Consider the following 27,336-nt stretch of genomic DNA (forward strand, 5'->3'; position numbering starts at 1 on the left):
ACTCTATGTTTGCTTATAACCAGGCCATATATATCAAGTGTTTATAAAGAATATAATCTTTTATACATGTGTTTATGTAGTACAAAATTAGTACTAAAGTAGAATTAATGTGACAAACACAGTGCAGTTTACCAAGTTTATAAAAATATTACAACATATTCTAAGCTTGCATAGAGTTTATAATCTATCAGTTAACACAAATCTATAAAGAGAAAATTAGAAAGCAATATGGCAAATGTAGTAAACTAGATAATCAATTAAGCTGATGACTAGAGATCAGAGATACCTTCACAGAGAAAGTGATATAAGGTTTGAGTTTCAAAGAGAAACTAAGAATTAGCCAGAAGGGTATGGAGGAATAGGAGGCTAATAAGGGGAAGCGCAGGTATATTTTAAGCACCATGAGCAGCACAGACCAACAGCACAGAGGGCCAAACATACCATTAGGGATGGATGAGTGTGTGTGCACATCCCTGTGTGAGCACGTACCTATTCCTGTGACTGCAAGTTATTCCCGGAGACTAAAGATAACGCACATGGAAAGGCATGGAGAGAGATAAGAGGAATGATAGAAGTTGGTGTGTGTCCTATATTTCATGTCAGAAAGACTGGAGCTAAATATGCAGACAACTGCCATCAACCTTTACTCTGGAAAGTGGTAAGGTTAGTTTGTATTTTACATACATCACAGCTGGGGGGACTGAGTGTGAAAGAGAAGAGCCTGGAGACCAGAATATCAAAGTGGAGGCTGAGTTCCTCCCATGACGAGGGCCCGGATTGAATGGAGAAGTAGCAAATATGCAGGTGGGGTTACACAGTTAAGGAGTTAGGAGGTAAACATCAGAACCACGGCACAAGGAGGAGGTGTGGGGGGAAGTGCCATAGTTTAGGAAGACACTCAGGTTTCCAGCATGCATGCTGGGGAAAGTGGCAGGTTTACCAAGTGTATTTCAGCTTATCTCAGTCATGCATTAGAGTCCGACAGATACGTCTTTTGTTTGTTTGTTTTTGAATGATATTCTTGCCATTTTGGATGCCTGCATACTCAAAGGTGAGCTAAAGGTATTATGACTTCCCAAATATGGGCTGAATGTTTCTAGGAGAAAGTATATTCAGAATTCTAAACAAAAACATAAAGAAACATCTAGGCAACTTTTTTGAAACTAGATTCTAATGTAGTGAGTTTTGAAGCTGTACATGTTAGATGATGGGAAAACTCCCATTTCCCTTATGCTTTCGACAACATATATTGACTTATTCCTTCCTTCCGCAGGGCATTTATGATTACAGGTGGGTTGGTGAGAAACCCTTGGAGTAGGGTTTCACTTTGTGCCAAATAGCCACCTGTTTCTTGAATGTGCACAGCTTAGAATAGGAAGTTAATCATTCTCTTATTATTAGAAATTAGAGCTGGGGTTTTTCAAGTTGCTACTTCGATTTTTTTTTTTTCTGTGCATGTATACAACTTTATTTATGCTGCCAAACTTGTCAGGCGCATTCTTGGGGAGATCCATGTTTGTACGATTATTCCTGCAGCTGTTTTCCAGGAGCAAGGCCCCAGGAGGATTGCTGAGTGGACCAGCAGACTCCACCACACACTTTCACTGCAGAAGAGAATGATTAAGAACTGGGTTTGGTTCAGTTAAACTTACTGGATGAGTGATACCCTCCACATCATATCATTTATGAATGACAAGTACAGATTGAATTTATTTATGTAGGATTATTTTCTTGTATTTTTATTAAGAATAGCTTAGGGGGTAGAAGAGAAGGGACTTTTTTTTAATTGAAAGAAGAACACATTCTCACAACATATATTCACACAAGTAAGAATCAAGACACTAAAGTGAGGGGCCCACATTCAAAGTCTAGGATGGCATCTGGAGTTACGTGTCTGACTCGCCATTGGAGGTGAGTGCTGGCCTGTGACCCAGGAGGTCTACTTGACTGTGGTCAGTGGGGAGGATAAAGCTGGCCCTGGGCAATGACAAGTGGGGGTAAACAGAGAGGAAACACTCAGGCGCCAGGCTTGTGGGCTGTGAGTTGACACATTGCCTTGCGCTTGATTTATGTCTACTATATCTTATCCTGTACCATTATTTCTTTACTTTATGAAAATGGCTGTCTCTTGGTCTGCATGCACTGTGTGCCTCAATGAAACAGCCAAGTTCAAGCCGTAAGCAATCAACAATAAAGGTGGGGCAGTGTTCTTTCCCTGTAACTGCACTTGCGTAAGCAATGCAGACCAGAACAGGGGACCTTGTCGCCCAGAAGAATTGCCATTTCTCAGGAGATGTCAGCAGGACAAGCCTCGCCTAGAAGATGGCAGGGGGTCAGAGAGAGAAACACAAGAGTCTGATTTCCAAGAGCACAAGGGAGCCCCTTAGGAGCTTCGACAAACAGCCGGAGGAGCCTCAGAGTGCCTCGGGACCAGCAGTCCAGTCAGTGGGTCCTGAGCCACCATAAAGGTGGCACTCGATGCAAATAAGATCCTATTTTATTTTCCAGGCTTAGACATTTGGGTTGTACTAGGTCCTCAATAAAATTTAATTTTCCTCTGGGTAAACAGTGGCTGTCCTAGCTTGAAGTTTTTAGAGACCCTGGAGGGCAAGGTTGTAGCTTAGATCAGTGACAAGGGTCCTGATATCTCTGACGCCGAAAGGGGCTGAGAATATCCATGGGGAATGCAGGCAAAATAGGGGGCCTGGCACATCCAGGTAATAGTAATTAGTCACATCCCCAGAGGCTCCACGCCAGGCGCTTTGCTGAGAACACTTGTTACGGCATGTCATTATATAACTGCTGAGGTCATTAATATCACCTGCATTGTATGAGCGGAGGAAGCAGGCCCATAAAAAGTATGCTGCCTGAAGTTCCACAAGTAGTAAGTAGGGGAGTCACATTGGAAATTCAATCTGCTGAATGGCAAAGCTCTTTCTTTTAACTATTTCACCACTACTTTATTCAGATGGACTTGGCAGTCCTGGAGGTCTTCCTGATGACCCCACTGAGGTTGGAAACGGCGAAGGAAAAACAATCATTTTTTTATGCGAGAAATTGCTATTTATCCAGCACTGTGATGGATGGGCACTTTCTGACACCTCATCTCATTTAATTCTCTAACCGGTCAATGAGAAAATGTAAAGATGTCTACTTTGTACCTTTTAAACACAAAGAAGCAAAGAGCCTCTGACTCTTATTCTGTTGCCACCACATTTGTTTCTTTGAAGAGGGTTTCTCTTTCATAATTCTCTGCAAAACAGAGCATGTTTTGCCCATTCTTTCATTATTTTTTTGTCACTGAATTTAGGTTGACACTCGGGAATAACAGCCTGTGGATCGAATGTACGCTCACTCCGTTTTCTTAATGGTATCTCTTTCACGCACACACTGATTTGACATAGCCCCTACCATATTTTTTTTTATTTTAACCTACTAGTAATAAGGCAAAGCAGTATGCATGCGTGTTGATTACAAAATTTAACTCAAGGTGTCTAGATGGATTTAAATAAGAACATAAATAAGAACATGCTACATCTCGCTTTTATGCCTATTATAGAAGGCCTGTGGAAGTTGCATGTATAAATATGTATGTATAAGGGTGCATATATATGAATGAATAAAAGTATATGTATATATTATATATATATATATACAACACATATGTATACACGTCTATCTATGTATCTACACTTTTAGAATTTTCTGTATTGCTTTCTGAATACTCCATTTCAGTAAGCATCTTTATGCAAGCCACATATGTAAGCAGAAACTACTTATACTGAACTGACATCAAATACACTGCTTTCAGAGGGCCCTTACTTGTTGCCATAAAATGGATATCTGCATGGTATAAGGGATTATATTCTGACATGCCAATCAATGCAAGAACTATTCCTGAAGCACCCTCAGCCTAGATTAGGCCTCTCTGTACCCTTTTCCTTGTTGCCTCTGCCTGCTCTCCCTCACTGACTGTGAGTTTGGCACACACTGTGGTTTCTCGTTGGGTTTTCTGTCCCTTTGATTATCCCGTGCCACAGACCTTTCTTCTTTTCACAATCCTCAGTGTTTAGGGTGGGTCAGTCCCAAGTGCTCAATCCATAGTTAATCCAATAAAAGTAGATCATGATATTGATTAGTAAGAAACTGCTGTTGCGTTTCTAACACAAGGGCCTTCAATACCCCCATTTGAAGGTTGGAAATAACACTGGGAAATGTAGGCTTTGTCATGGAGCTCCAGGGAGATGCTGTGGGAGGGAAGGAGCTTTCAGCAGCATTGCTTCTATTCTATTTAGGTAGCTCTTCTGTTTTATTCTAAATTGGTTTTTATTGCCTTTTATGAAGAGCGTGTATTGGTAAAGTGTTCTTATTACAGAGTCCTCATCTAAAATTATGACATTATCACTTTTTCCTAAAATGCATCTGTACAATAAAAAGGTTTGGGCAATTACTTCGATTTTCTTCTTCAACCGTTCCCCAGATGATCTCCTCACACACAAAATCATTACCTTTAAAATTAATAAAGTCTCAAAACAATATAGATTTTCAGATTTATAAATTTGTATGCTCCTTGTGGAAAATTCTTCTCACTTTTGCATTTCTTATAAATCTGTGTGCAAGCAATTTGAACATGACACATGACTTTACATGGTTCTCTTAACTTGCAAATTTGGGGGAAACATTCTTTATGATTAAAATAACAAAATAAGTATTATTTACTTCACAAAAAATCAGCACCAACCTTATTTGAAAATAAAATGATAATTTCTTTATAATAAAGTTCTTAGCTAATGTAAAATATAACATTTCAAAATTATTTAAAATCATACTATGTATGTCTGTGTAATGTGTATGTATATATCTCTATCTATCTGCACTTATTATCTGTCATCTATCCACCCATCTCCTCTATCTATTTATCTATCATCATTTCCATGTAATTATCACCCACATCAAGGTACCATTTTAGCACCTCAGAATCCTCCTTGTTTTACCTCTTCTCAGTCACTCCCCCCATTATTCAGCTAAGTGAATAATGCTATAACATCTTTATTCTTTTCATTTTACGTCGTTACTAATGAAGTTGAAAACATGCTTCAAATGCAACTTGCACACCAAAAAAGTATCTTTTATGAACATGATATATCAATGACAGTTATGTTATCTGACAATTTACCTAGTGGAAAATGCTAGAAGCAGGCATTTCTAAAATTCTTCAATATTTTTATTTTGATGCCAGGATCGTAACTAACGCCAAAAGATCGTAATGCTTAACAAACTGTTTCTATTTAAATTTCATCTAACAACCTAAATTCCGAGTTTGTGCCATCTGCACATGTTGTTATACTTTTGTCAGATTTAGATAAGTAGCTTCAGGACCTATAGAAATTCTACTTTTCACTAGTTCCTTACTTCAACAATTCAGCTATATCCTGTAAGTACTTCCTATACAAAATTCAAGGGCTAATTATTTTTTATCTTTACCTGAGGACATGCCCACTGATTTTAGAGAGAGAGAAGGGAAGAGATGGAGAGAGGGGGGTAAGAAACATCTATGGTTAACTTTCATATGCACCCCAACCTGAGATTGAACCCACAACCTAGGTATGTCCCTTAACTGGGACTTGAACCTGTGACCTTAAGGTTTCCAGTATGATACTCCAAGCAACTGAGCCACACTGGCCAGGGATCAAGGGCTAATTTTTGAAGACATCTTTTACTTCCTTTGGTTGTGGCTCCATGTGGACAAAAACATTGTTAATTATGGAATTTTCTTTTAGGATACAAAACATATGAAACATTGTAGTAACCTTGCTAGAGTAACACTAGCAAGGCTACTCTCCTTACTGGCCTCAACCCTAATCCTAACCCAACCCTCAAGAATTTGAAATATTTACCCACCCTAACAAGATTTAATTTTTGAAACTGGACACTGGTTATACATGAAGCAATAACGTACTGAGGATGCAGAGCCTGGACAAAATTGATAAGTAAACTAGATACGGAGGAAGACTTTTGTATTGCTCTTTGATTTGTTAATTTATAATCCCACTTTTTCATAACCAAATGAAGGCAGTCAAAGAGTATTTGACTTACATGATTCTAAGAAAATGATACCTTTGAGGGCACAGTTCTCCTTAAAATGGGAAAAAGTTTTCCCAGTCAGTTTCCACCAAAGATGGAATAAACTGCTTTGGGAAGCAAAACAGTTTAACTTTACTGCTTCTATTCAAATAGAAATCACCAAATTCTTGAGTGGAATACCACCACAACAGACACACAGACGCAAGACAATAAAGAGGCTTTATCGTCTGCGGGTGTGGGGCTGCTCAGGCACCGGGGTAGATAGCCCAGGAGTTTGTGAAGACTAGAGAGATCTAACCGGGAGTGGGAGAGTGGAAAGGCTGGCGGTTTCAGAAACGGGTCTATTCCTCAATCTAGAGGAATATCACTCTATCTAGAGTGGCAGGGCCATCACCACACAGCAGTCTTGGAGTGTTTGAGCAGAGCAGTGTGACCTTTCATCACTTCACCCAGAAGCTTTCGTGTTAAGCGTGTTCATCACTGCTGCTTAACTCTGTGTTGGACGCCCCCTCTCCCACTCCTGCAGACCAGAGCACAATTGGGTCTGCTCTTTTTTCTAAAATATCCTCCAAACCAAATGCCACAGCATCCAGTAGGGAAAAAAAAAAAAAAAAAAACACTGATGTCTAATTCTACTTCCAAGTTGATATAGAATTGTGGGGCATTAAACCTTTTACTCCTCTTCTTTTCTGATGAGATATCTCTCTATTATCTTCATATTGTGATTCTCCTTAGACACCAGCCATGGCATTTGTCTTGGTATTATGCTTCTCTCTGCCTTTCAGACATTTGCCTTCAGGGGCACTGATAAAAATATTATATTTGTGCATCTGCATTAAAAATCACTTCTTTTCCTGACAAGCTATTTAAAGTGTCATTTGTGCTTTGTGAAGGATTTTAGAAAAATGCCGAGACCTGGACTCTGATGACCCAAACGGTTTCTGCAAGGGTTGCAATTTCCTTTTGAGGATTATGGTTTTAGGGAAGATTGCTTCTAAATGTCTGTGAGACACATAGTTTCCAGAATTAATGCTATTGTTTAATATATATTGATTTCACCTTACCCCATATAAAGGATAAGTAATAAAATAGAGTTTAATTATGGTAAAATTAAATAAAACGATGTAATCATTGCTTAAACATGAATAATCAAATAGTATATATTTAGGATGTGCTTTTGACAGCTGGTTCTCTCAAGTATAGAAAATGTTTATTGTTTGTTCTACCAGTTATCTTTTTCCTTAAAATATCAAAAAGCCTAAAAATAAGAATTAGTGTTGTCTCCTGCACTAAATATCATTGATTTATGAAATAAAAAAAACAGAAGGATGGTACTTTTAAAAAGAATGGACTTTTGAATTAAAATATTCATGTTCATTGATCACAAATATATCTGAAATGCCAACCAGTTATTACACAGAAATGAGCTGATTGAAAACAGGTGACCTTTACCAATGTGTGTGAACAAATTTTACTGTTCATTAAAGGATAAGGTGTCCACATAGTCCAATAAGTGGATATACTATATGAAATACATTAAATAAATTTCAGTGGTTAGAAACTGGCAAATTTTTGAATTAATCTTATTACACTATATTTTTGTATTTTTGTCATTTTATGAAAGTGACAAGGAGAAGTAAAATTCTACTCAGAATGGCAGGAATCTAACTGCCCAAGTGGAACGAAAAAGCTCATGAATAAAAGACAGTTCTTGAATTCAGAGAAGTGCATTACCTGCCCTTTTTTTCCTTTAACAAAAGATTTGTGTATGTTAGTGCCTGTCACCGGGAGTGCAGGAGTGAATGAAACAGGCATAGAGTCTGGTGTTGAAGAGTTTGGAATTTATCTTTTTTAAATGATGTAATGAGCTCTGCAAATGGAGTGGAAGGGGCATAAACTGTGCTGTGGACACTGACTGGCGGAGTACTTCAACTACAGTGGTTGGGGCCCAAAACTATTCTGATAAAGTGACACCTTGAGTTTTGAGGCCCAAGAGATCTTGCCGTATAAAATGTCAACTTAATATGACAGTCAGGAATCACGGATTTCAGGGCAAGGAACCAAAGATGGCTGGGAAATAGACTGGTATAAGTTAAGCAAGGCAAGAGAAAATGCAGCGTTCAGCGTTGCATAGGAAGGGATGCCTCAGGAAGGCTTGGATTAGATTCTAAAAGAGAGGGGGCACTGAAGGGGAAATCTTTAACATAGTACAATGCAGTCAGGTTTATGTTGAGAGGGGTCAATCTTCCAACAGTAGGGGTCACTATTTTGTGGAGGGGAGGACTATAAAAAGGGGACCAGGGGCAAGTGGCCCCTCAAGGTGGCGTGAACTGTGGGGAGGCGAGGATGAACATTCATGTGAGAGAGCATTAGAAGGCGTAACCGAAAGCTGCAGGTGTTGACTGAATGTGTAGGGTATGGGAAGTGGCGAGGCAAAGGTGATTGCTGAATTTCTAACTTGACCAACTGTGCATCAGGATCGGAAGGTTCTTTGCTCTCTTTCTTCCTTCCTCTATTCTTTTCTTTTTTTTCTGTTTCTTTCCTTTATTTTCATTTTCATTTTCTTTTCCTTTCTCTTCCTTTCTTTTTTCTTTCTTTTATTTCCTTCTCTTTTCTCGTCTTTCTTTTGTCTTTTCCCTCCGATAACATATACAGGTTCTACCTATATGATAGACATTGAGCTAAGTACTGAAGCTTCAACGGTGAATACAAATAAGGTTTGTGTGTTCACAGAGGTTGCGGTCTCACTGGAGAACCCATTATCAGGCAATACATGTTACATATTAGATGAACAGTAAGCAGAAAGAAATGGAGGGGGTGATGCTTTGTACATAATGGTGAGAGAAAACTTCTGTGAATAAATTACGTTCCCTACTTAATTTCAGTGACAGTTAATGACAAAGTACTGCCAAACAGACGGAGTTTCTGCCAAACAAGTAGATTCTACTTCTGAAATGAAAGGGTCAAAATGTTATCCTCCAGAGAATGTGAGTGAAATTTATTTTGAATAGTTCACTTTGAGTGCGATTATCCAGCAAAAGTAGAAACGAGAATGTAAGCTTTTCTGCCAGGTCAAAATCAGGAGATAGGTGAATGTGAATACTTTTCCATGTAAATACTAGTAGGTAGGACCACCCATTGTCTGCCAGTTCTCTGAAATTAAAACTAAAATTAATTTGTCCACCAAATCATGCAATAATAGAGTCCCTAAAAGTTGCGTACAGTTACATAATTGGCCAAATTCATATCTATTTAAACCTCCCATTTGTTTTGATGTCCTACACTTGAACTTTCATATAGGTTTGGCACAGATTTTAAGGATGTCTTATTTTGTTTCCCTTCAGCCCTTCCCAAAACTAATTTTTTCCTCTGGTATTTCTGCTTTGTTAACTTTTATGTGTATGAGTGTCTAGATGTATTCAATTTGAAGTAGTGAAAAATGGAAAGCAAGATTCAAAATACAGCACCAATATATCTGTGCTCCCCATTCTCAGAGTGCTTTACAGGGACCCCATTGTCCCTGCATGGAAGTTCAAATTCCTTACACAGGCAAGTGGGGAGTTGTCCTTTCTTATACATACAACACGCCATTGTCATGCCATATCAAACTAATGAGTTCCTGGGGGATATCAGCAACTCTTTTATCATATGTGTGTGCCTTTGGCATAATATGACTTCAATTTCTAGCTCAGGAAAATACTTGGAAGTATCCCGTGGTCCCTGAGTTGAGTTAGGAGCTCCTCTCGGTGCACTAGTAACACTCGATACATCCTCCATGACCGCACACCAGAGTGTACTGTCACTACTCTTTTTCCTGTCTGCTCCCTTACCCACAGGCAGAGTGCACTGCATATAGAAACTAGGGCTTGTCCACATGTCCGTAGCAGCCTGGCACAGCATCAAACAGTTAACTGTACCTCCTAAGAGCTACAAAAATAATTACTGAGGAAATTGAGTGGATGAAAGTAAGTCTCTTAAGAAAGGTACTTGAATTTTACTCCATGTAATTGAGCAATTACTTTGAAATATCCATTCATTCTTTGTTCAATTGATAACTTCTAAGAATCTGTTCTAAACCAGGCACTATTCTAGATATTGGGTTACAGCTATGAACTAAAAACAAAACAAAAACAAACAAACAAAACAACCTTCAAACATCATACATTCCAATGTTTAATAGATTTCCGGGAGATAAATAATAATAAAATAAGTTGAAAGTACATGGTTAATGTGATGTTATGCATTCTAGAAGAAATAAAATATAAATGAGTAATGGGATATTCTATTGGCAGGTTTGTAATATTAAAAGTGATAATGTAAATTTTCCAAAATGTGTGTCGATATTAATGAACTATGATATATCCTTAGTATTTTACAGGTTTTATCAATAACAAGAACATTGGACAGTTGGAAATCAAAAAGCAAGAAAAGGTTAAATTAGAGGAGATAGCTGAAATCAATATCCTTGTCACTTAGTTTTGGGAGAGAAGAAAGTTGAACTGACAAATAATGAAACTTCAGGATTGCATTCCTGGATGAATAGAACTGAAATGCTACCTGAGAAGTCAGCTTTTCTGATAAGTTTGAAACCATGGTATGGAGTCATCCCAGGTGTTGCTAAAGCCAAACATTTCTACACATTGGAAAATGGAATTGGAAAAGCAACGATCACCCTGTTCCCACTTAACTGCAGAGAACTAACCATGTGGGAGCACTAACCTAAATACATTGTTTTCTAAAACATTTAACTACTCTAGTTCCAGAGTAGTTAAGTAGGATCAACAACAAGTTAAACAACAACAACAACAAATAAGTTTCTCGATTTTAACCTGGCTCAGAACATCCCATCACCCTTCTTCAATGTAGAGAGATCCTGGGGAAATTTTATCAAGGTGAGCTGGGCTATAATTCTCATAATGTGGTAGGTCCTTGATTATTTTACCCACCTGTGGCTACCCTAAGTTGGGGGTGGGGCAGAAGAAGAACAGAATTTCTCCTTGACCAGCAGTATCCATGACCCTCAGGCCCCACTCCAGAACCTCTGAACAAGAGCAGCAGATGATACGCATGCTTGCTCATGTTGGGAGTTGCTGGTGGACAGCAGCAATCCGCAACCTTGTTTGCGTATTAGAATGGCCTAGACATTTGTTTAAATCCAGGTGATCTGGCTGCATACCTGTCTATTCTGATTCCACCAGAATAATCTGCGTAAGTATCAAAACTGTCACTCCTGGGTAATTTCTCAGAACTACTAAAACAGTACTCCAGGTATGGGACCCAGAACTTGGCTGCTTTAACACAGAGAGTCGTCAGTTCCTTTATATACCAAAATATAAGAATGTGTGACATGAAGGACAACAATGAATTTCATTGAAGAAAATATATTTCCACTATGCCTATTGATTGAATCAATATATAAAATTTGGAATACCTTTGTGTAAGTGTGTAATATATATATATATATATATTACATATATATATATATATATATATGCCTTTATATATATATGTCTATCTCAAAATAGACATTTAGATAATTATCTTCAAGATATTTTAAAAATATTCCACCAAATATTTATTTTGCTCATAATTAAAAAATCATGCAACATGAATTAATTTCTCTACTAAACAAGGAGTCAACAAACATTTTCTGTAAAAAATAGCAGATATTTTTATTTTTGAAGGCTCTACATTCTTTCTGATTCAACTCTGGTTTTGTAGCATACAAATAGTCACTGACAAAAAATAGGGTTTCTCTAAACTGTGTACTGAATCTTCTTTGTTTAAGAAACATCCACTCATCTGTCTAAATCATATATATATATGTATATATATATACATATATATATAATTTCTAAAGGTCAAATGTGCTGATATAAACGCAATGTTTAGTGGTTCCAGGAGCTTCTGATAAGGTTCAAGTGAGCACTGATTTTAGGGAGAGAGAATGTTCCTAATTCTTTCTACTGGAAACATAAGGTGAGGAAATAGTAACAAAGTTTCTTCTTTACAACAACAATGGTCATTTCCTGAGCACCTGGGCGATGGTAGGCATGTGATACCATTTATCTCCTTTATTTCTCACAACAGTGCTATGAGATCGGTACTATCATTATCTCCATTTTCAAGAACAAAGTTTAGACACCTTAACTGATTTGCCCAAGGTCATGATCTTGAACCCATGTAACTGAACCCAAAACCTGAACTTACAGCCACTATACATTTCTGCCCCATCAACTGTCAACTAAACTAGGGATATAAACGATGTTAGGCCAGTTATAATCTTTTAGTTTGTAAGATACACAGATGTGAATTGAATTGATTAATGAGACTGAAACAACAGAGAAAAATGTGGAAAACCAGGAAAAAAAGTCTCACCACAGCATGATGGGTTTGGAATATCACCCAAGATCACCCAGAATCACCCAGACTCATTGCTGCCTCAAGGAAAGACTCTCTCCTTGTGTTCTTATGGTGAATAAAAAAAATGAATCCTTCTAATGGACGTGAGGGGATTGCCCTTTTTTATTTCCTTCCGACCGACATCATGACTTCAATGTGCTCATGGTTTCTGCAGCCCAGATACCTCTGCGTTTCTCAGTGTTGGCTCCTACCCTTCAACTGCTGATGATCCACATTTATTCATATTCACTTTCACCATGTTCAACATTTGTTTTCCAATACAGAGCTTCTGTTATTGGCAGGTCCTTTTGTAAGGCCATGTGGTAGCTGCAGGCCACCCTGGAGATGGCTGTCTTTAATCTGGAAACATCCAGTTTTGGTCAAATCTGCTGTGGCCAGTTGGGCGTAGACACACAGTCATGTTTTCTGGTTGGGGAAACCTATGCATTATAGGCACTCAGTATAAACAAGCTCCTCCATAATCCTGTTTGTTTGTTTGTTTTTTATAAATCATGTCCATTCCTCCAGAGTAGTAATAAAGGAGAGTATCTCTGTATACTTTGTTTTTCTATCAATCTGATACACATCCAGAATAAGCCAATAGCTTAACATAAAACTTAGAGAAGAGCAAGTAAGTTAGTGGCTGGATATTATGCATTCATATTTCTTGATTATTCTTCTAATCATAACTGAATACATAAATTGCAGTGTCTGATATATGAGGGGAGATCCAAAAAAAGGAATTTATTCATAAAAATTGTGTATTTATTCTTACATGTTTAAACTTCAGTCACCTTCAAAGTACTCTCCATTTGGTGTAGTACACCTAGTGAAACATTTTCTCCATTGCTCAAAACAGTTTTTGAATGCATGGATTTTGATGCCTCTTAGTACTTCTGATATTTTTTTTTTCATCTCTTCCAAATCAGCAACATGTTTCCCTTTGAGGATTTTTTTTCATTGGGGAAACAAAATAAAAAGTTGCTTAAGGTGAGATTGGGTGAATAGGGAGGGTGGGGCATGAGGGTCATACTGCTTTTGGTCAAAAACTGTTGAACACTCAGCATGGTGTGGGCAGGTGTACTCATAAATCAGCCATCATGAAAAGGGGAAATGTGTTGAAAGCATCTTGAAAGAAAAATTCACTGAAGCCGAACGCAGCCTCTCACAACAATACCAGCTGGTAGACTGATCAAATGGGTTCCTAGAACACTCCCCTAGTGGGGGAAGCCTGTACTATAAGGAGCCCACCCTCCAGAAGATAATTCCAGTTTTTGGGGGTTCCCTTCATATTGTTGTCAAAATATCAGCATAATAAGCTATAATATATCTCTGTAAAAATTGGAAGTTTATATAAAGTGAGTAGAGCAAATAGACTCCTATACATTGAAATGGTTTTTTAATCTACTTTTCAACATTCAATTCCAACTGTCAATTTCTTTATCTTTTCTAATATTGCAACCATCTTTTTCCATGAACATCAATTTTCTTTAACTTCTTTTTAATCTAAATTCAATACAATAATCACATCATATTTATATCTATTTTTATTTGATTTTAACTTGAGTCTATGTCAACTCCCCTTGGAAAGATAGACATATTGCAGACCCTAAATTTCAGTTCTGATTATACATATCGTAGAGTGCTTTCTGTCAATACTAATAAGAATTGGCTTGTGAGAAGACTTGAACACTAACCTATTTCAGAATCTAAAAAATAAAGTATATGCTTGTTTCAAACACTGGTGGCTATGAAACTTACAAAATCATTTATTTTGAGTTAGCCAAGAGTGGACTATTCTGAGGATAATATAATCAAGCTGTACTATCTTAATAATTATTTAAAAATATTCAAGAGCATCACATCAAATACTGGAAAAAGACACCATATACAAGGAGATAAAGAAGTACAGCATAAAGACTGAGCTTTAAACACAGCCTGAGCTGAGCTTAAAACACAAATCCAGTGCCTCTGGTATGCCCTTAGCCCAGTTGCATATCCTCTCCCAGCCTGTGTCTCCTCATCTGGAAAACTGGGGTAAATAACTTCCATGGTATCATTTTGACTTCATAATTGTACGGGCATATATACAAAGTTTGGACCCCAGCTGTCTGGCATTTAGAGGGCATATTAGACACTGCCCCTCTCCATGGTCTTTTATCAAAAATACCTCATTCTGAAGAACAGGTTATAAATCTTAAGGCAGAATTTGTAAAGCTTTAACAGATTTATTTGGTTTAAATTTTGAAACCACTTACTCTAAGCAAGGTTATCCTGTAAGAGGTTTTCTGATCTCACAGAAAAAAAAAATTACTGTCAAATGGATGAAAAATGGGATTCAATACAGAACCTAGAGGTAAAGTGGCACCTAGGAATAATATGAGTGGAAAACAAGGAAGTCTGATTGAGGAGGCAGGTGCTACAGGATACAAATGGCTCCTAATTCTCAACTGTACACAAGGTTTTAACCCATTCCCTTTCAGCCTCTGTCATGCAAATTAAGACAATACCTATAATGATAAAGCCATTCAAACTTTAGATATGTCATTTTGATTAAGAATTAGTTATCTTTATTTTTAAATAGAAATAGTTCTTATACAGTACGTATATTTTCAATGCTTAATACATCAAGCGACACGTTTAGTAAAAATTCACTGGGTAGAATACCACCATCAATTTTGAACATAGCACAAGGAATAGTCCAAAATACAGAGGTGTTTTTAGCAATGTACCAATGTTGTTACTATCAAATGTGAACCTATTTGGTTAGCATTGCCTCTTCCTGTTTATAAAAGTTGCTCGAAAAATGAAAACACCGAAGACCCAGTGACAGTAATTGTGGTGAACACACTCTTTTCTCAGGTCCCACTGAATCACCAAGAAATGACTTCCCCCAGAGAAAAGAGAAGTCTCGGTGCAGCAGAGGTGCACAAACGTCTCCAGTCTCTGGCTAAACACACACACACAACCAGCAAGTGCAAGCCAGCCCCTGTGGGCTTTCTAAATATAGTTGATTCCTGTGGGGGAAGCAATACTATCAGCATTAGCCTAAAAGGCTCTCCAGAGCATTTCAGAAAGATACCCAATTAATATAAGCCATGTTCTAACATCTTAATAAAATGTCCCATATCAGGATACCCACAAGAGGAAGGTGGAATCAACATGTCATGCAATATGAGTTTTCGTTCTACAAAGCACATTAAAGATACCGTTATAAATCTTTACACAAAAGCAGATAGATATTTCCATAGTGCTTTAGCATAACTGATTAATGATTGAAATTCAATATTTGTATGTATCTTATAATGATATATATATTTATATTTTAAAGGATGGGTGTTTCATTATCTGAAAAGTGTCTTGAAGTATAAGCACTACATAGTAAGTGGTCGCTATTATTCACTCATGTGTTTAGAGTGCTAACCAATCTATCGTTCATTTATAATTACAGTAATACAATTATTTTATAATTCTTGATTACATAGAAATTTATCATAATGTTGGATACAACTATAAGGCTATATTTATATGTGCAAAGCAAAGTAGAAAAGAGGAAGTGTAGATAATTCAATCAAACTTTGGAGAAAAGTTACTTTCATTCTCTGTAGACATGTTTAAAAAACTTATGAGGAAAATGTGTTTAGAAGAAATAACGTGGACTAGTTTACCGAAATTACAGAGATAATTGCCCTAAGCTGTGCAAAATGCAAGCATTACCTCACTGCACTCTAGTTGGATAACAAAAGTGCAACCTCAGACATAGAAGCCATGGCTTCAATAAACACATAAACTTAATCTCTTACTGAAGAATTCTTTCTAAAGAAGTTAACTTTTCTTCACCTTCTTTCTTATTAATCTATGTCATAAAATAAATCATTCTTTCTTGGATTAAAACTATAAATCATATCAATGGTATAACAATTGTTTTTAGTTCATTTTTCTTAATAGCTACATCAGAAACTTTATCATTTAAATTTTAATTCTTTAATGAAAACTGTTAAATTACTCAAGGGTGTAGTCCCAAATCCTTAACCCAAAGAAAGGTCAGCAATGTTGTTAAAGTAGAAAGCTGCACGAGATTTCAACTCATTTGCAAATTTCTCTTTCCATCTAATTTAACTGTGAAGCTTTTAGAATTAGAGATGTTACCATATGACATCAACAAAATACTTTAATTAAAATCAAGTTACTTTAGCCCTGCATAGTTCTCTAGATTATTAAAAAGGTAAAATGAGAAATGAACTCTTTTTGCCCTATCTTCTTTTCTTTTCTCTTGATGTAAGGCAGGTGCTATTATTTCAAAAGAAATTGTCTGGAACGACAGGGTCCGCACGCCAGCTTCTTTCTAGGACCCTGGCTTCTCAGCGGAGCCTTCCCTGACACCAACAGTCACTTGCTGCAGTGCAGACCGTGGCTTAGTCAGTCGGAACTTCCAATGCAGACAATCAGCAGGGTGCAGTCACCCAGGTCCAGCGGCACTTACCTTAATTGAAACACTCCCTGCGAACGAGGTGAGAGAGCAGTCAAATCAACCGTGAATGGGGTGGGGAGATCCAAGTTTTCAATCAACACCCTCCAAGTAGCTGCATGCTGTGCCTCTTTATCCTGTTTATGTTGAACCCCTCACTGTCTAGAAGGACCGGAACAAAAAAAAAAAAAAAAAAAAAAAAAAGAAGAAGAAAAGAAAGAAAGAAAAAAGCTGAAATCCTCCGAGGTTGCAGGGAGTAAGTGAGGACTAAGCGGTGTTCCTGAACGGGAGATCCTCAGTGAACGGGCTGCATTTCCTGGCTCCCTAACCGCTGCGATCGGCTCCTCGCAGGTCCCCTGAGCTGGGGATAATCATTGACCTGATTAGCGGGGACCGGACTGCTCCTAGTGCACAGGCGACTCACACGGAGGGTTGGTGGGTCTCCCGGGAAAAGGCGCCAAGGCCAGTTGGGAATCTTGTCTTTTTCAGTGGAATGGACGAACAAAACTCTGCCTGTAATTTGCAAGGAGATTAACCACAGTGTTAAACCATGGGAGAACTTTAACAAATGGGCTTTCTCCTGCTGGTTTGCAAGGCACACTCGTGTTAGATATCAGGTACAGTAAAACAATTAATAGACTGACTGATGCAGATGATTTGCAAGACAAGCCGAAAGCTGAGAATGTTTAAAGCAATGTGATAAAGGAGATAGCTGTGCTTGTCTTTGCCCCAAGCCTGGTACATCAACCTTTGTCTAAGCAAAATTAATTTATACGTTCATTACAACCCTCCAGAGTGCAAGTGTCTGATTTATAAAAAGGAAGTATTCAGGGGGAAGTTAAGAATAGCAGAGGATATGGGGAAGCCAAAGAACTTATATGTACAACCCATGGACATGAACTAAGTGGGGGCAGCTAGAGGGAAGCAGAGTACAGGGCAGAGGGAGCTAAAGGGGAGAAAATGAGACAACCGTAATAGCCCAATCAATAAAATCTACTTAAAAAAGGAATATTCATACTAAATGAGCATGTTTGACAGTTTCTTAAAGACAAAGGACTCCAACCAAGACATAGAAAATACAGCATTGCTTCTGTAGTTTTGCAAATCCTATTTTTAATTAGCATCACACTTGCACAAATGTTTGTATTATACTACTAACCCGAGTAACATAGGCAATTACAACATCACACTTAACTGGAACATTTCTATCATATGTTAAAATATTGATTGCCTAAAACCAACCAAACAAACACAAAAGCAAGGATAGGAAATAATCTAAATGTCAAATATTTTAAATGGAGTCATGGGCCATTAACAACCTGTGGATACCCATCCTCTGACTGCAGGGGAAACCCTTCAACATCTTACATCAAAAGTTACCACTTCCCTGAAGAGACTTTGCTCTTTCAAAAAGGTCACTTAACTAAAATGCTCCAAATGGTTAACTTTTGACAACTCTCACTTCTATAGGAGAAAATTATTCAAATAACATAAAAAGAACAGATGAACATCGTCATTTCCATGGCTGCGGGTGAGAGAAATCTCATTGCCAGGGAGGAAACTGACAAGTGCCTTCTCAAAGTGAGACACTGCTATGTTCAGCATTTCTGTTTTCCAAGTAGGTCTCACTCGAGACACTTAGCATTTCCTTGGGGGGTGTGTGTGTGTGTGTGTGTGTGAGAGAGAGAGAGAGAGAGAGAGAGGGATTATATTTGCATTGTAATATTTTTAATATTTATATATAGCATCTGGCAGAAATAATGCCCCTCTTCATTATAAAACCTTTTATTACAAAATCATAAGCATGTGATTCTGTAACATAACATATCCCACTCAAGCACACCATATGACATTTTAGGTGAAATGTTCAAATTAAAACTATAAATCATTACACCCATATTATTACCCTACCAACCACACTCAGGCAGGAGTTACTTCTGTAGGAACCTGCATACTTTGGGGGAAAAAAAAAATTTCAGTAAAGGGTTGGACAAAACATAATGGAGAATCTGCTTGCCATATATACTCTCAAGAAAACTTTTAAAAATGCATTTCATTAAAACATAAGCACTGTGGTGGAACTTCTTGGATACAATAAAACTTCAGAGTAAGTGTGTTTTGATAGAGCACACGCTCGAACTGGAAACAGAGATGAACCTGTGAAAATCCCCGGGAGGGTGGAACTGCATCCTATGCAGAGGAGCTCTCTTGCTCCCCCACCTGGTGGAGGGGGATAGTTGAAGGTGAAGAAACTAGTCAATAAACCTCGGGAGAGGGAGAATAACTTCGGCTGCTGTTAAGCAGGAAACTCATTATCCAATTATGAATTGGCATTAGAGTAGTGTACTAGAAAAGAGCTTAAATTTAAATTGATGCACATAAATAAGTTGTAAATAAATAGTACAGGAAACGCAGCTGCTAATTTCTTCTTCAATGATCTTGAGTAGCTGGTAGCAGAACGTGCAAGTGCAACTCTGATCGAGTGCACGTGTCCAGTGTTTAGTGATCAGGCAATTAAAGCACTCGGTTTTTGTATTGGTTGAAGCCTCATTCTGAGACTCTTACAGAGTCACCTCTTTTTAAAACCTTAAGACACTGCTTATTTACTTGAAGCTCACCCTCTAGCAATTATCACCAACTAAAAATGCATTCTAAGTCAAGCTAACTTTAGGCATAGTCGATAGTTTCCACCTGGAAAGCTGTGATTGAGTAAAGGTGGCACTGATGGTATTTTCAAATAACCACTCTAGTTGTTCTCAAAGGACCCAAGGGTTCTTTATTCCAAACGTTTTCTACAGAGAGTTTGTGTGACTCTGTGGTAGTTTTTTTTAGCTTCAGTTAAACAAATAATTGATTTTATGTGGAAGTATACTCATGAATAACAAAGCAAAATGATACTAATTTGTGGGGAGAGTAGAGAAGATAGAAGAATGGTAATTAGAGGTACTATGTATGAAATACTTGTTATGTGCCAGATGCTTTGTATGCCTGTTAGCTGTAGCTATTGTCCATGAAATCCTTAAAATAATTTTATTAAGCAGGCATTATTATCTTCTTAATATTTTTAATTGTTAAGCTAGGGCTCTGAGGAGTTAATTTGCCAATGTCACACAGCCAGTACAAGAGCAAATCCAGAAATAAAAATCAAGTAATTTAAACTGTGAAACTTAAATGGTTAGAAATTCCCAAACATTGAAACTAACAGATATACCTGCTTCCAAAATAATACAAAAATTGCCTTGTTTTTAATGACTTGCAAAAGACCTGTTTCCATGCTTCAAACCTTTGCTTTGTGACTGATAAAATATGATATCATAACAGTTTAATCACAATAGTTATGTGTATTTTAGCAGAAAATAAAATTCAACAAAAATAAACTTTAGTCTAAAAATAAACCATCCAGAATTTCTAAATGATGTAACTTCAGGAGCATAAACTGCTCAGTTTCAAAAATTTTTATCTCTTTTACAATACATCTATGTCATCCTCAAAAATAATAACTTGCTTGTGTTTTAAACAGGAAAATGAATCTACTCTAGATAGACTGGTTAATTTGAAAATACTTACTAGAAATATAATGGGCCAAAGTTATCATGATTTCTCATATTTCAGTTCTCTAAGAGAATTAATGTAATAGCAAAGCCCAAACATTCCATGGAGCTGAAAAATTTATTTCTAGTTTGTTCAAGCTTTATGTGGAATGACTTAAAGCCACCATTTCATATGATCTGTTGAAATTCTCAGACACATTCTTTATCTTACAGAGAAATGTTGTGACCACACTTTCCCAAGGTTTCTAATAAAATTCTACCTAAAAATATGATAACTCAAGTTAAGTCAGCTCTTAAACTTTGCCAAGAAATTTCCCACCTCTTATCTCATTTGATTATTTTAAGAATCTTGTAAAATAGGTTATCGTAAGTATTTTCATATTTTAACAAAGATAAATTAAGAATAAAAAAAACAAGTGATTGTCCTTTGGTCTTTTACACTTAGTGGAAAACCTGCTGTTCTCCTTCCCAGACAAAGGTTATTGCTCCCCAACATGTGTTAATTTCTTTTTTGAGGAGATACTTTTACCCTTTTTGAGTGTCAGAAAGAGGAAAAGGAAGAGCAAGTAAAATTATAAAATGTAGAAAGATCTGGAAGCACTAATGTACTAAACAGTATCTAATTAATTTGTTGCTCACTAAAAATTGCTGAGATACAAAAAAAATCCTTATTTTGATGAACTATTAATTTGAAATTATATAACCATATATAATTGTTTAAACATATTTCTATGACCATATATATATGTATATATATATCCATTGTTAAAACAACAGAAAGAAAAATCCTTAACAATACCAAATATTGGCAATGATGTAAAATATCTATATCTATAACTCTACTATACTGCTTGTAGAAATATAAAATGGTACAAACACTTTGAAAACACTTTGGTAGTGTTTTCTTAAAATTTTAAACACACACCTACTGTATAATGCAGCTCTCTGACTCCAAGGTATTTACCCAAAAGAAGAGAGTACATCCATTCAAAGACGTACACAAATAGTTGTCTTTGTTCATGTCAAAAAACTAGAAACGATCCAAATGTCCATCAACAGGTAAATGGATAAGCCACAGTTCATTAATTCAATGAAATCAATTAAAAGGAATAAACTACTAGTACATTCAAAACCTGAACCACAAAGTCATTATTCCGACTGAAAAAAAAATCCAGAGACTAAGCAATAATGTGTATATAATTAATAATGTGTATATAATTATATTAATATAATTAATATAATTAAAAGTGGCTGAGGGAGGATGCGGGTAGAATGAGAGATGGCGAAGGGTTACAAGAAACCTTTTGGGAGGACGATTATGTATCTTGATTATGGTGGCGGTTTCAAAAGTGTACACGTCTATCAAAATCCTTCTAATTTTAACTTCAAATATGTGCAGGTTATTTTACATGTTATACCTTAATAAAGATGTACATCTTCTTCATTTTTCTTTGGTAAAATATTACCATAATTATATTACAAATACCATATAATATTCATAATAAGATAACAATGGGCATATCTTTAATCCTATATTCTATTATCTAAAGAAATCATATTGAAGCTGAAATCAATTTGCCTACTTTCTAACAGTTTCTAACAGCATTTCTAACAGTTTCTTAGAATACATAGAGCATTCTCCATTCAAAGTTTAAAACAACTTTAAACTTAGTGTCCTAGTACCTACCCAGATAATAGTTCAGTACAATTTTATGTAAGGAAATAAAGCGCCCTTTTGATTTCAAACAATGACCACTGAGGAATGCTTATTTCTTGATACACTTGTATCATTGTTCATTTGTTTAAGACTTCTCTTTATTGTGTTTTGAAATTTTACCATACAGCATACCTGCAGCATCTCTGCCACAGCAGGTGACCACTTTACAGAAAAATAATTGGGCTCTCTCGTTCTGTAACTATATTTGACAAGCTTTAAGATGAAAATACTTTACACAGCATCATAGCGGTAGTACTGTTACAGAGTGGCTCAATACTGAATTTCCCTCTTACTCCTACCTACTTATTTACTAAATTGAACTTTTCCTTTGGGCTTCTTGGTGACCCCGTGAACTTCCAAATACTATGTTTCACTCCATCCTCAGTCACACTGACTATAATACCCACTTTTCTTCCGTGTCAGCTTGCTCATTTTTACTCTGCAAAAGTCAATAATTTGCTGCCATAACATAAAGAATAAGTGACTTCTCTCTGCCTTGCTGATGCTATTTTCCTTATTAAAAATAATTTAAACTCTCTACACTAATGCAGGGTTTAAACATACCCTAGGCTGTTGATGAACAGTCTGATAATAATACTTTTACTACCTGGTATAAATCAAATACATGGATTTAAGTTTTTGGAGTAATGGCACAGTGGTAAAAATAATGATGAAAATGTAGGAAATTTGGTGCATCCCTGGTATTAAAATAAGTAACACAACAACAGCAAATAGAAGCTGTGAGCCACTGGGCTCTTTGCTGATACACATTTGCCTGAGATTCCTCAGACTGAAAAGGAGGGTAAACAGTCTGACATGAGATGATGTATATGCAGGAATAAGATTGAATGAGCTACTGGACATGAAGCACCAAGAAGGTTACTGTTACAAAATGAGGGCTCCATACATATTAGCAACTATTATTGAACAGCCAGTCTAGTACAACCAAATTCTACACATTATGTTATTTCATCTGTACGTATTTCAGCATGCCAAAAGATAAGGGATCCTTTCTTTCTTTTTCTCCCTTCCTTCCTTCCTCCCTCCCTCCCTCCCTCCTTTCCTTCCTTCCTTCTTTCTTTCTTTCTTTTTTTTTTGTTCTGTAATATATTATCACATGGTGTTTTGTTTGGCTTTCCGTGACTAATGTTAATGGACATACCTTGAAGATTTAGTTGAATTTACTAGATTACTACATTTGTATCACATTCAAGTCCCCACTAGTTGTTCAGAGTGTTGTTATGATTTCATTGTAGACTTCACAAAAACTGTGCTGGCCAATGGTTCCTTAAACCCAATTCCAAAAGCTACTACTTTTATCTCCCAAAATGTCTTATTGATAGTGGTTCAGAACACCAGCTGAAAACATATTATTAAGTATTATTATAAAACGTAATAGTTGACATAAACCTCAATAAGTCCCCAGTTGCTTAGTGAATAAAAGTAAAATACTTGATTATAATTAAAATTCTCCTTGATCTGCCTATAAAGTGATTTCCCACCATTTCAAAGACAAAAGCTAGTCTCTTTAATTGTTATCAGAATATATTTTTTCATTTTCTATGTTTTTATTTCTGGTGTTTAATCTGAAGTCTATAAACCTCAACCTGTTTGCTTAAAAGGACCTAGAGTGTTTGAGAGTTCACACAGTGTTTAATGTAAGTGCTGGACACAAAGTGGACACTCGGTAAATATTTGCTGAACACACAGTATAATGGCCTATTGAACAAAATATTGGTTTTCTGTAACTGGCAGATGTTCACCTGCTCATCATTTTACTGCTCTGCTTAAAAGCTGCACAGGAAAATCTTTAGGGAATTAGATTTCCAGATGCCTGCACCCTGCTTGAGAATATGAAAAGCTATCACAATTTACCACACCAGAATACTTCATTCAGGGAAGTTCTCTCAAAGGGGCTACAAAGCAAGGACCATTTACCTTTATCACATCATGTTATTTTTCTTACTGAAAGACAAAGAATAAAGTTCTTGATTTCTAATGGAGAAAACACTGGTTATTTTAAGGTGCCTTTTTATGTAAGTTGTATTTCATAATGACAAGCCAACTTTACAATTTAATTGAATGTTGTTAATTCACATACTCTTGCTGAGAATGTGCTCTACTCCACTTAAAAAGTGACTTATTTTTCATTTCATGTAATTGTCATTTTAGGGTTTTTTTGTTTTATTAATTTTAAACTCAGTGCTATGGACATGAAATATGAATCATACATTATTAAATTTCTTAAGAAAATTGATATTTCAAATTTATATCTTCATTTATAATTAAAGTGAACAGTTTATTACATTAATGACAGAGGACAAACATATTCGCTGTTAGCTGCAAAATGATGGATTGTAGTAAGTTACTGTGCTGTTTTTACGAGCTTTAATTAAGAAAAAAATCACACAATTATGAAACTCACTCCAAAGCAAAACAATTTAGCAATAATTTAAATACATATAAATTTGAATAAGAACAACAAAAATAACCCTTTTATAAATAGCTGGAATAATTTTAATTATTCCAGAATTATAAAGATGCATATTTTGCTTTCTTTCTAATGCTTCTATGTAGTAGGAAGACATCGTATTCCCATGAAATTTGATTGCTTTCTTGGTAGAATAATTCAGCCTTTTCTGAACTGAGTTTTGACACACTCTTGAGTGGACAGCTTAGCTAAGAGTCTCATTGAAGGCAGCCCTCTCAGACCATCTACTCCATTCAGTCTGTTTTAGAAAAGCTAAAAACAGATTGGCTCAAGGGCATCGATGTGTTAAATTCTGATGCCTTATGGGTAAATACTTAATGCCTTAATACTTAATACTTAAGGCCTGCAGTTTGGTAGTAAGTATGAGTGACTCAGGGACACAGATGAGCCATGAAGTTGTCTGAAGTTGAGCTGGTCCCTGGAGCTGCCCTCACACGGAAGCTGACATAATCTGTTGAACATATAGAAGTCACAGGAAACAACAGGATTTTAGCAGTTTAAGACAAATACCAGTGCTTGATTTCCTACAGAAGAGTCCTCTTTACGAGTGATTTTTGATGGTGTGGTTCTCAGATGAAGCAAGCCTGACACCGTGAGTGTGCCACTGATTTTGTGGCCTGGTGGTATTCAATGTGGGAACACCCACCAGAAGGATTTTGTCTTTAGGTTTTGCATTAAGCCCCAGACTATTGCTGTAATGTAATCAAGTGAGTTTATGGCATCCACACAGGAAAAGGGGATTTTTATAACACAAAGTCTGTCAAATCTATTTGGAGTTCAGTGTTCTGGCTTGGCCTACCCAAGTACTATCTGCAATGACCCCTCCACATTCCAGACCTATTGTGGGGGAGATGAAGTAAGAATAAAGACACACCCTCTGGTTAGTGTGGGAGGGGCTGGGGAAAATTGTTGCACCTATGAAAGCTGACCTGAGAGGCAATATACTGGCAATGAAGACTTGGTGCCCAAACTGCACGCAAGATAAGGGCGGAGTGTTTTCTAAGGCACTGAACCACAAAGAAGTCAGTCCATAAGAAGGAAATTCCAGGAAAACAAAAATTATTGAGCAATGAAGGTTGATTTCCAGCAGGAAAACAGGTAAGAACTAATCATAGGGACACACAGGCCTGCCAGGAGCTACTTCTTAGCAGGGCTTCGACTTTTGTAAAGAACTACGTTATAGAATGGTCACTAGGTAGAGTAACTTAGATTAATTTAGGGTAACTTTCCCTAGGTCAACAGTTGTAGAAAATGGTCTATCTGGGATTGAAATTCAGCACTTACTCCAGAGCCTTCTCTTAAAGCCCAGACCTATGTATGTTCTGATTCTATAATACTCCATTTAACAGTCTTTTAAAAAGAAATTGCGTATACCTTATTTCCTTTGCAAATTACTGTATGTATAAGGTGAGCAAATCATATTGTTATGTCCATTTTATAGATGAAGAAAGTGTGACTAATAAAAATTAAGTGTATCCTACCTGAGGTCACACAGGTAGTAAAGTAAAAACAATAAACTAGAATTCAGGTTTTCCAACTTTCCATTGTTGTCTGTTCACTTGACACAGAAGTTGATGAACTTTTTTAAAGGACTAAGTAATAATTGTTTTAGATTTTGTAGCAAAGAAGCAAAACTATAGATATTATGTAAGTACTTACAGAATAAGTTTAAATACAACCATTAAATGTAATATTTTTCTTTGTTTGTGGTCTATATAAAAATAAGTGTAGGTCAGATTTGGTTCTCAAGCCTTTATGAGACCAAACTATACCAACATAGGTTTGAATAGTTATTTGCAATAGCAGCTTAATTTCATAGTGATGAGTTCAATAGTGCTGTATCATTGGGCATCTCTTTTACTCAACGTGCTTTGTGTAGAAGAAAGATAAATAAATCTTGATTTACATAGAATACGTTATGAAATAACATAATCCATAAACTTATAAAATAAAACCTGTTTCCAAAATTCTATTCTATATTTCACATATATTCATATTTTGATTTCAGTTTTAAAAACTGGCAAATCCAACCCTTTTCAAAGTAAAATGATCATGATTTACAGTAAAATAAATTTATATTTAATTTTTTTTATCCATAGAAAAATTTCATAGATTGAAATAATCACATTCTATACCTCATATTTCCAAAAGTTCACCAAAGGCATTCAGGTATCTGAGATCCTCACCATAAAAATATGGTTGCATGTTCTGAAATATATCCAGAGAACAATGCCCTTGTGTCAGCATTAAGTATGGTATTTTTCTTAGAAAAATCTAAAAAGGAATTCAAAGCTTATAAACATATAAAAGTGTAGCCTTTTTAATATTATTTTCCTTCAGAAGGATTTGACCTGAGCATGTAAGCTTTAGAAAAAGATTTGTTTACTCAGATACAAATAAGTGGAAACTTTATTAAGTATGAAAACAAGAAAAATGTCAATATGCTCTTTCATATAACAATCACCACCAGTCATTTTTTTCTTCCCTGTTTTCAAGGCCTTTATATTCACTATGAATAAGTGATGAATTGAAGACAGTGATGACAACTACTGTTCATACAACAGAAATGACATTTGAAAATTACTAGAAAGGATTATAGCTTTACCATAAGCTTTTAATATTT

The 27,336-nt window shown here is 36.4% G+C and overlaps 1 protein-coding gene across 1 annotated transcript in view; it reads right to left on the reverse strand.

The window, feature by feature from the left end:
- The window catches only part of CDH12 (cadherin 12), a 348,244-nt gene extending 331,217 nt beyond the window's left edge, over positions 1-17,027 (reverse strand). The window contains exon 1 of the mRNA XM_024578513.3: positions 16,970-17,027. The gene's annotated coding sequence lies outside the window, so the exon portion shown is untranslated. The remainder of the gene's footprint in view (positions 1-16,969) is intronic.
- Positions 17,028-27,336: the final 10,309 nt, after the last annotated feature.

The sequence above is a fragment of the Desmodus rotundus genome, chromosome 1, assembly GCF_022682495.2.
Source record: "Desmodus rotundus isolate HL8 chromosome 1, HLdesRot8A.1, whole genome shotgun sequence".
Classification (NCBI taxonomy): domain Eukaryota; kingdom Metazoa; phylum Chordata; class Mammalia; order Chiroptera; family Phyllostomidae; genus Desmodus; species Desmodus rotundus.